The sequence below is a fragment of the Heptranchias perlo genome, unplaced genomic scaffold, assembly GCF_035084215.1.
Source record: "Heptranchias perlo isolate sHepPer1 unplaced genomic scaffold, sHepPer1.hap1 HAP1_SCAFFOLD_951, whole genome shotgun sequence".
Lineage (NCBI taxonomy): Eukaryota > Metazoa > Chordata > Chondrichthyes > Hexanchiformes > Hexanchidae > Heptranchias > Heptranchias perlo.
Window position 1 is genome coordinate 42,501 of NW_027139994.1, and position 11,010 is coordinate 53,510.

The 11,010-nt window shown below is 57.4% G+C and overlaps 1 long non-coding RNA gene across 1 annotated transcript; it reads right to left on the reverse strand.

Moving 5' to 3' along the window:
- Nucleotides 1–513: 513 nt before the first annotated feature.
- LOC137319964 (uncharacterized) lies at nucleotides 514–4,318 on the reverse strand. The gene is made up of 3 exons (XR_010962317.1): nucleotides 4,258–4,318; nucleotides 3,974–4,096; nucleotides 514–1,141 (listed from the first exon to the last, which is right to left on the reverse strand). It is a non-coding gene; the product is annotated as an uncharacterized lncRNA (long non-coding RNA).
- Between the last annotated feature and the right edge of the window lie 6,692 nt (nucleotides 4,319–11,010).

The window sequence follows — 11,010 nt, forward strand, 5'->3', positions numbered from 1 at the left end:
TGATGGGACAGTGTAGAGGAGCTTTACTCTGTATCTAACCCTGTACCTGCCCTGGGAGTGTTTGACGGACAGTGTAGAGGGAGCTTTACTCTGTATCTAACCCTGTACCTGCCCTGGGAGTGTTTGATGGGACAGTGCAGAGGGAGCTTTACTCTGTATCTAACCCTGTACCTGCCCTGGGAGTGTTTGATGGGACAGTGCAGAGGGAGCTTTACTCTGTATCTAACCCTGTACCTGACCCTGGGAGTGTTTGATGGGACAGTGTAGAGGGAGCTTTACTCTGTATCTAACCCTGTACCTGCCCTGGGAGTGTTTGACGGGACGGTGTAGAGGGAGCTTTACTCTGTATCTAACCCTGTACCTGCCCTGGGAGTGTTTGATGGGACAGTGTAGAGTGAGCTTTACTCTGTATCTAACCCTGTACCTGACCTGGGAGTGTTTAATGGGACAGTGTGGAGGGAGCTTTACTCTGTATCTAACCCTGTACCTGACCCTGGGAGTGTTTGATGGACAGTGTAGAGGGAGCTTTACTCTGTATCTAACCCTGTACCTGACCCTGGGAGTGTTTGACGGGACAGTGTAGAGGGAGCTTTACTCTGTATCTAACCCTGTACCTGACCCTGGGAGTGTTTGACGGGACAATGTAGAGGGAGCTTTACTCTGTATCTAACTCTGTACCTGCCCTGGGAGTGTTTGATGGGACAGTGTAGAGGGAGCTTTACTCTGTATCTAACCCAGTACCTACCCTGGGAGTGTTTGATGGGACAGTGTAGAGGAGCTTTGCTCTGTATCTAACCCTGTACCTGCCCTGGGAGTGTTTGATGGGACAGTGTAGAGGGAGCTTCACTCTGTATCTAACCCTGTACCTGCCCTGGGAGTGTTTGATGGGACAGTGTAGAGTGAGCTTTACTCTGTACCTAACCCTGTACCTGCCCTGGGAGTGTTTGACGGGACAGTGTAGAGGGAGCTTTACTCTGTATCTAACCCTGTACCTGCCCTGGGAGTGTTTGATGGGACAGTGTAGAGTGAGCTTTACTCTGTATCACTCTGTATATTGGCCAAATTCCATTCCATTCCTTCAATCACTCGGTTTGTTTATTTTGATTCACGATGGAGGCCAACGGTCAAACCTTCCTGTGAACTGGAAAACACAGAATAAAAATATTAATCACATCGTCGGATAATATCCTCTCTCTGATGGGGGTCTGGGTGAGGAGACTCCTCTCTCTGATGGGGGTCTGGGTGAGGAGACTCCTCTCTCTCTCTGATGGGGGTCTGGGTGAGGAGACTCCTCTCTCTCTGATGGGGGTCTGGGTGAGGAGACTCCTCTCTCTCTCTCTGATGGGGGTCTGGGTGAGGAGACTCCTCCCTCTCTCTGGTGGGGGTCTGGGTGAGGAGACTCCTCTCTCTCTCTGATGGGGGTCTGGGTGAGGAGACTCCTCTCTCTCTGATGGGGGTCTGGGTGAGGAGACTCCTCTCTCTCTGATGGGGGTCTGGGTGAGGAGACTCCTCTCTCTCTCTGATGGGGGTCTGGGTGAGGAGACACCTCTCTCTCTCTGATGGGGGTCTGGGTGAGGAGACTCCTCTCTCTCTCTGATGGGGGTCTGGGTGAGGAGACTCCTCTCTCTCTGATGGGGGTCTGGGTGAGGAGACTCCTCTCTCTCTGATGGGGGTCTGGGTGAGGAGACTCCTCTCTCTCTCTGATGGGGGTCTGGGTGATGAGACACCTCTCTCTCTGATGGGGGTCTGGGTGAGGAGACTCCTCTCTCTCTCTGATGGGGGTCTGGGTGAGGAGACTCCTCTCTCTCTCTGATGGGGGTCTGGGTGAGGAGACTCCTCTCTCTCTGATGGGGGTCTGGGTGAGGAGACTCCTCTCTCTCTGATGGGGGTCTGGATGAGGAGACTCCTCTCTCTCTCTGATGGGGGTCTGGGTGAGGAGACTCCTCTCTCTCTCTGATGGGGGTCTGGGTGAGGAGACTCCTCTCTCTCTGATGGGGGTCTGGGTGAGGAGACTCCTCTCTCTCTGATGGGGGTCTGGGTGAGGAGACTCCTCTCTCTCTGATGGGGGTCTGGGTGAGGAGACTCCTCCCTCTCTCTGATGGGGGTCTGGGTGAGGAGACTCCTCTCTCTCTCTCTGATGGGGGTCTGGGTGAGGAGACTCCTCTCTCCCTCTGATGGGGGTGTGGGTGAGGAGACTCCTCTCTCTCTCTGATGGGGGTCTGGGTGAGGAGACTCCTCTCTCCCTCTGATGGGGGTCTGGGTGAGGAGACTCCTCTCTCTCTCTGATGGGGGTCTGGGTGAGGAGACTCCTCTCTCTCTGATGGGGGTCTGTGTGAGGAGACTCCTCTCTCTCTCTGATGGGGGTCTGGGTGAGGAGACTCCTCTCTCTCTCTGATGGGGGTCTGGGTGAGGAGACTCCTCTCTCTCTCTGATGGGGGTCTGGGTGAGGAGACTCCTCTCTCTCTCTGATGGGGGTCTGGGTGAGGAGACTCCTCTCTCTCTCTGATGGGGGTCTGGGTGAGGAGACTCCTCTCTCTCTCTGATGGGGGTCTGGGTGAGGAGACTCCTCTCTCTCTGATGGGGGTCTGGGTGAGGAGACTCCTCTCTCTCTGATGGGGGTCTGGGTGAGGAGACTCCTCTCTCTCTGATGGGGGTCTGGGTGAGGAGACTCCTCTCTCCCTCTGATGGGGGTCTGGGCGAGGAGACTCCTCTCTCTCTGATGGGGGTCTGGGTGAGGAGACCCCTCACTCTCTGATGGGGGTCTGGGTGAGGAGACTCCTCTCTCTCTCTGATGGGGGTCTGGGTGAGGAGACTCCTCTCTCTCTGATGGGGGTCTGGGTGAGGAGACTCCTCTCTCTCTCTGATGGGGGTCTGGGTGAGGAGACTCCTCTCTCTCTGATGGGGGTCTGGGTGAGGAGACTCCTCTCTCTCTGATGGGGGTCTGGGTGAGGAGACTCCTCTCTCTCTCTGATGGGGGTCTGGGTGAGGAGACTCCTGGCTCAATTTTGATTCTGACCTTTACCCTCTTGCGATGTCCCCAGATATTTTGTCATGGAGCATGGCAGCCATTGCTGTGCACAGCAAGATCCCACAAACAGCACTGAGATGAATTAACCCCTTTTCTTTCGTGATGTCGGTCGAGGGATAAATATCGGGGCCCAGGACCCCGGGGAGAACTCCCCCCCCTGCTCTTCTTCCAATAGTGGGCCGTGGGATCTTTTACACCCGCCCGAGAGGGGCAGACGGGGCCCTCGGTTAACGTCTCGTCCGGAAGACGACACCTCCGACAGTGCGGCGCTCCCTCAGTACTGACCCTCCGACAGTGCGGCGCTCCCTCAGTACTGACCCTCCGACAGTGCGGCGCTCCCTCAGTACCGACCCTCCGACAGTGCGGCGCTCCCTCAGTACCGACCCTCCGACAGTGCGGCGCTCCCTCAGTACCGACCCTCCGACAGTGCGGCGCTCCCTCGGTACCGACCCTCCGACAGTGCGGCGCTCCCTCAGTACTGACCCTCTGACAGTGCGGCCCTCCCTCAGTACTGACTCTCCCATAGTTGGGCGCTCCCTCAGTACTGACCCTCCGACAGTGCGGCCCTCCCTCAGTACTGACTCTCCCATAGTTGGGCGCTCCCTCAGTACTGACTCTCCCATAGTTGGGCGCTCCCTCAGTACTGACTCTCCCATAGTTGGGCGCTCCCTCAGTACTGACTCTCCCATAGTTGGGCGCTCCCTCAGTACTGACTCTCCCATAGTTGGGCGCTCCCTCAGTACTGACTCTCCCATAGTTGGGCGCTCCCTCAGTACTGACTCTCCCATAGTTGGGCGCTCCCTCAGTACTGACTCTCCCATAGTTGGGCGCTCCCTCAGTACTGACTCTCCCATAGTTGGGCGCTCCCTCAGTACTGACTCTCCCATAGTTGGGCGCTCCCTCAAACAAGGGCGGAGGGGAGGGTTCTGAATCTTTGAGGCTTACTGGAGACCATCACTGCAATTGCTGTAACCACCATTAATCCGATCGCCACGATTAGTGCAAGAAGATACTTCCTTCCAAATTGTTTCTCACTCTCTCCCTCTTCCTCTTCCTCTTCCTCTTCCGCTGGACAAAAAGAGAAACAGTTGAGTTACCCCATTGGCACATTGCGCTCTCGGCCGGAGAGCCTGGACCTTCGCTGCCCTGTCTCCACCTGCCGGGCGCACAGAGGCGCACTGCCCACCGCGCGAGTCGTACCGGCCAACCTGTGCCTCGTGTCTTTGTACCTGAGCTCGATCTTGGAGGATCTCCACCTCCCTCGTTTCGACGGATGGTGCAGGGAGTTCTGCAATGAAGGAGAGAGAGATTCACGAGCATGAGATGTTACATCTGCCACGGAGAACGTTACAGCACAGGACGAGGCCGTTCGGCCCATCATGCTCCATGCTGGTGCTCACGCTCCACACGGGCCTCCTCCCTCCCTCCTCCATCTCCCCCCTCTCCCCCCTCTCCTTCCGTTCCTTTCTCCCTCATGTGTCTATCCAGCTTCCCCCTTAAATCCATCTCCACTATTCCCTCGACTACTCCTCGAGGGAGCGAGTTCCACATTCCCACCGCTCTCTGGGGAAAGAAGTTTCTCCTGAATTCCCGATTGGATTTATTGGTGACTCTCTTATATTTATGGCCCCCCCCCTAGTTCTGGTCTCTCCCCCCACAAGTGGAGACATCTTCTCTACGTCTACCCTATCGAACCCTTTCATAATCTTAAAGACCTCCATCAGGTCACCCCTCAGTCTTCTCCGTTCTCGAGAAAAGAGCCCCAGTCTGTTCAGTCTTTCCTGATAGTTAGAAACCTCTCAGTTCTGGTATCATCCTTGTGAATCTTTCTTTGCACCTTCTCCAGTGCCTCTACATCCTTTTTATAATATGGAGACCGGAACTGTGCGCAGTGCTCCAAGTGTGGTCTAACCAAGGTATATGGAGACCAGAACTGTGCCCAGTGCTCCGAGTGTGGTCTAACCAAGGTATATGGAGACCAGAACTGTGCCCAGTGCTCCAAGTGTGGTCTAACCAAGGTATATGGAGACCAGAACTGTGCACAGTGCTCCAAGTGTGGTCTAACCAAGGTATATGGAGACCAGAACTGCGCACAGTGCTCCAAGTGTGGTCTAACCAAGGTATATGGAGACCAGAACTGCGCACAGTGCTCCAAGTGTGGTCTAACCAAGGTATATGGAGACCAGAACTGTGCACAGTGCTCCAAGTGTGGTCTAACCAAGGTATCTGGAGACCAGAACTGTGCTCGGTGCTCCGAGTGTGGTCTAACCCAGGTATATGGAGACCAGAACTGTGCACAGTGCTCCCAGTGTGGTCTAACCAAGGTATATGGAGACCAGAACTGTGCACAGTGCTCCGAGTGTGGTCTAACCAAGGTATATGGAGACCAGAACTGTGCACAGTGCTCCGAGTGTGGTCTAACCCAGCTATATGGAGACCAGAACTGTGCACAGTGCTCCAAGTGTGGTCTAACCCAGGTATATGGAGACCAGAACTGTGCACAGTGCTCCGAGTGTGGTCTAACCAAGGTATATGGAGACCGGAACTGTGCACAGTGCTCCGAGTGTGGTCTAACCAAGGTATATGGAGACCAGAACTGAGCACAGTGCTCCAAGTGTGGTCTAACCAAGGTATATGGAGACCAGAACTGTGCACAGTGCTCCGAGTGTGGTCTAACCAAGGTATATGGAGACCGGAACTGTGCACAGTGCTCCGAGTGTGGTCTAACCAAGGTATATGGAGACCAGAACTGTGCACAGTGCTCCAAGTGTGGTCTAACCCAGGTATATGGAGACCAGAACTGTGCCCAGTGCTCCGAGTGTGGTCTAACCCAGGTATATGGAGACCAGAACTGTGCACAGTGCTCCGAGTGTGGTCTAACCAAGGTTTTATCGAAGTTTAACAGAACTTTCTTGGCTGTAACTTGGATGACTCTTCCCACGTTGAACTCTACTTGATGGATCTTTGACCTCTCACTTAACCTATCAATGTCCCCCTTTGCAACTTCCTTCTCCCATCGACACGACTTGCTGTCTCTCCTAACTTAGCGTACACCTGTAACCTTGGAGACAGGACTCTCTGTTCCTTCATCCAAGTTGGTGGTACAATATGGTGGCACGGTGAAGCCTGAGGTACAGTTTCCTTTGGAAACACCATTTGTCACATCCCTTGTCAATCAGCGAGAGCCTGTCCTGGATCCCCACTCCTCCGTCTCCCTTTCTTATTCTCCCCAATAATAATCCCGTCCCCATCTGTCGGGGCGTCGTCTATTAGGACATCTGAAAAGCTACTGGACGTCTCACCTTCGTTGATACCTGTTATCCTGGCCCGCAGCTCTGAGATCACCGCCCTGCTGATGTATTCCTGATGTGCTGGATCATTGCCTGGGCAACGGTCGTCCATCGGGGGGTTTCTCTTGTATCTCTGGTCCATTGGGACCATCGGGGATGGTTGCTCGTTCATGGAGGGGCTTCTAATGTATCTCTGGTCCATTGGGAACATCTGAGAAGGTTGCTCGTTCATGGAGGGGCTTCTAATGTATCTCTGGTCCATTGGGAACATCTGAGAAGGTTGCTCGTTCATGGAGGGGCTTCTAATGTATCTCTGGTCCATTGGGAACATCTGAGAAGGTTGCTCGTTCATGGAGGGGCTTCCAATGTATCTCTGGACCATTGGGACCGCCCGAGATGGTTGCTCATTCATGGAGGGGCCTCCAATGTATCTCTGGACCATTGGGACCGCCCGAGATGGTTGCTCATTCATGGAGGGGCCTCCAATGTATCTCTGGACCATTGGGACCGCCCGAGATGGTTGCTCGTTCATGGAGGGGCCTCCAATGTATCTCTGGTCCGTTGGGACCTTCGAAGGATCTTCCTCGCCCATTGAGGGACTCCTTCCCTTCTGCGGAGCCCCATAACATCCATCTCTCGAGTAAGGGTTCAGTGGGTTCATTTCGCAGCCCTGTAAATGCTGGCCTTCCCCCTTCCTTCTGTGGAGAAAGCAAGGAAGATTAGCCTTTGTTCTTTCTTGAAATGTATAATTATTTCCTCTCCGCCCTCCCCTGCCCCTCGAGAAAAATTAATTGAACAAAATCAGGCCTGACAAAAATCTTGCCTCTCAGATTGGGGAGGTGGACGGAGGGGGTGAGGGGGTGAACTGGGTCGGGGCAGAGGGGTGAGACACTGACCCTTCACCCTCTGGGACCCTGAGGTCAAATCCATCCCTCACGACACACATGCAAACATATAGAAACACATACATACATTTCTGGGGGACTCCTCACCCCCCCCCCCTCAAACTGTGGGGACTCCTCACCCCCCCAAACTGTGGGGACTCATCACCCCCCCAAACTGTGGGGACTCATCACCCCCCCAAACGGTGGGGACTCCTCACCCCCCCAAACTGTGGGGACTCCTCACCCCCCCAAACTGTGGGGTCTCCTCACCCCCCCAAACTGTGGGGTCTCCTCACCCCCCCCCCAAACTGTGGGGACTCCTCACCCCCCCCCTCAAACTGTGGGGACTCCTCACCCCCCCAAACGGTGAGGACCCCTCACCCTCCCAAACGGTGAGGACTCCTCACCCTCCCAAATGGTGAGGACTCCTCACCCTCCCTCCAAACGGTGAGGACTCCTCACCCTCCCTCCCAAACGGTGAAGACTCCTCACCCTCCCTCCCAAACGGTGAGGACTCCTCACCCTCCCTCCCAAACGGTGAGGACTCCTCACCCTCCCTCCCAAACGGTGAGGACTCCTCACCCTCCCTCCAAACGGTGAGGACTCCTCACCCTCCCTCCAAACGGTGAGGACTCCTCACCCTCCCTCCCAAACGGTGAAGACTCCTCACCCTCCCTCCCAAACGGTGAGGACTCCTCACCCTCCCTCCCAAACGGTGAGGACTCCTCACCCTCCCTCCCAAACGGTGAGGACTCCTCACCCTCCCTCCCAAACGGTGAAGACTCCTCACCCTCCCTCCCAAACGGTGAGGACTCCTCACCCTCCCTCCCAAACGGTGAAGACTCCTCACCCTCCCTCCCAAACGGTGAAGACTCCTCACCCTCCCTCCCAAACGGTGAAGACTCCTCACCCTCCCTCCAAACGGTGAGGACTCCTCACCCTCCCTCCAAACGGTGAGGACTCCTCACCCTCCCTCCCAAACGGTGAAGACTCCTCACCCTCCCTCCCAAACGGTGAAGACTCCTCACCCTCCCTCCCAAACGGTGAGGACTCCTCACCCTCCAAACGGTGAGGACTCCTCACCCTCCCTCCAAACGGTGAGGACTCCTCACCCTCCCTCCCAAACGGTGAGGACCCCTCACCCTCCCTCCCAAACGGTGAAGACTCCTCACCCTCCCTCCCAAACGGTGAGGACTCCTCACCCTCCCTCCCAAACGGTGAGGACTCCTCACCCTCCAAACGGTGAGGACTCCTCACCCTCCCTCCCAAACGGTGAGGACTCCTCACCCTCCCAAACGGTGAGGACCCCTCACCCTCCCTCCCAAACGGTGAGGACTCCTCACCCTCCAAACGGTGAGGACTCCTCACCCTCCCAAACGGTGAGGACTCCTCACCCTCCCTCCCAAACGGTGAGGACCCCTCACCCTCCCAAACGGTGAGGTCTCCTCACCCTCCCTCCCAAACGGTGAGGTCTCCTCACCCTCCAAACGGTGAGGACTCCTCACCCTCCCTCCAAACGGTGAGGACTCCTCACCCTCCCAAACGGTGAGGACTCCTCACCCTCCCTCCCAAACGGTGAGGACTCCTCACCCTCCCTCCCAAACGGTGAGGACTCCTCACCCTCCCTCCCAAACGGTGAGGACTCCTCACCCTCCCTCCCAAACGGTGAGGACTCCTCACCCTCCCTCCCAAACGGTGAGGACCCCTCACCCTCCACCCGCCCACCCCACCCCCCCCCCGAACATCTCACCTCCCCCAAACTCCTCCGAGCCGCCGCCCGCCTTCCGACGCGGTTACGGGAGACGCACGGTGCGGCTCGCCCAGCAGCCAAGGTCGGCCGTGACTCCCTGCCCAGCCCGTCTCGGAAACACTTCCTGCTCGAGGGCAGGGGAAGGAAAATAATCAACTGCGGGTGTCAGGTGAACAATGGCTGGCCGAGAGTTTACGCCATTGACGCCTGGGAGTCAAATCAGATGCAAAAAAAAAAAACCTCGATACAATGCTCTTCCTTCTCCAATCAACTCCTTACGCAATGTGCTCTCCCTCTCCCTCTTCCCCCTCCGCCCTCTGATTCCTGCGCTCCTTAAATCCTCCATCCCTCCCTCCCTCCCTCCTGGCCGTGTTGACCATCACTCGGGCCGTGCTGGGGTTTGCCAACGCGATGAACTGGGCAATCCTTGAGGTTGCTCCATTTATTGGAGTTCATTCGTCCCCGTGGGCCAACGTCAGGAGATATCAGGACAAGCGAACCAAAAGCTAGGTCAACGAGGGAGGGTTTTGAGGGGCGTCTTGGAGGCGGAGAGGCGTAGGGAGGGAGGGAGGAGACGTCCAGGGGCTCGGGGCCCAGGCAGCTGAAGGCACGGCCGCCAATGGTGGGGCGATGGGAGTGTCGGGGGGGGGAGGGGTGGGGAGGCCGCAATCCCAGAATCGGAGGGAGCGCAGAGATCTGGGAGGGTTGTGGAGGGCTGGAGGAGGTTGCGGAGATAAGGGAGGGAGGGGCGAGGGCCATGGAGGGGTGAGAAGGAAGGATCTCCCGTCTCTCCCGCCCCTCTCACCACCTCAGGACGTCCCAAAGCTTCACGGCCAATGAAGGACTTTAATTTGAAGTGCGGTCACTGTTGCCAAGTGGGAAACGAGGCGGCCGATTGACGCACAGCAAGATCCCACAAACGGCCGATGTGATAAATGACCCAGATCGTGTGGGTTTTTTTTAGTGATGTCGGTCGAGGGATAAATATCGGGGCCCAGGACCCCCGGGGAGAACTCCCCCTCCCTGCTCTTCTTCCAATAGTGGGCCGTGGGATTTTACACCCGCCCGAGAGGGGCAGACGGGGCCCTCGGTTTAACGTCTCGTCCTGAAAGACGGCCCCTCCGACAGTGCGGCGCTCCCTCAGTACCGACCCTCCGACAGTGCGGCCCTCCCTCAGTACTGACCCTCCGACAGTGCGGCGCTCCCTCAGTACTGACCCTCCGACAGTGCGGCGCTCCCTCAGTACTGAACCTCCGACAGTGCGGCCCTCCCTCAGTACTGACCCTCCGACAGTGCGGCGCTCCCTCAGTACCAACCCTCCGACAGTGCGGCCCTCCCTCAGTACTGACCCTCCGACAGTGCGGCGCTCCCTCAGTACCGACCCTCCGACAGTGCGGCGCTCCCTCAGTACCAACCCTCCGACAGTGCGGCGCTCCCTCAGTACTGACCCTCCGACAGTGCGGCGCTCCCTCAGTACTGACCCTCCGACAGTGCGGCGCTCCCTCAGTACTGAACCTCCGACAGTGCGGCGCTCCCTCAGTACTGACCCTCCGACAGTGCGGCGCTCCCTCAGTACTGACCCTCCGACAGTGCGGCGCTCCCTCAGTACTGACCCTCTGACAGTGCGGCCCTCCCTCAGTACCGACCCTCCGACAGTGCGGCGCTCCCTCAGTACCGACCCTCCCACAGTGCGGGGCTCCCTCAGTACCGACCCTCCGACAGTGCGGCGCTCCCTCAGTACTGACCCTCCGACAGTGCGGCGCTCCCTCAGTACTGAACCTCCGACAGTGCGGCGCTCCCTCAGTACTGACCCTCCGACAGTGCGGCGCTCCCTCAGTACTGACCCTCCGACAGTGCGGCGCTCCCTCAGTACTGACCCTCTGACAGTGCGGCCCTCCCTCAGTACCGACCCTCCGACAGTGCGGCGCTCCCTCAGTACCGACCCTCCGACAGTGCGGCGCTCCCTCAGTACCGACCCTCCGACAGTGCGGCCCTCCCTCAGTACCGACCCTCCGACAGTGCGGCGCTCCCTCAGTACTGACCCTCCGACAGTGCGGC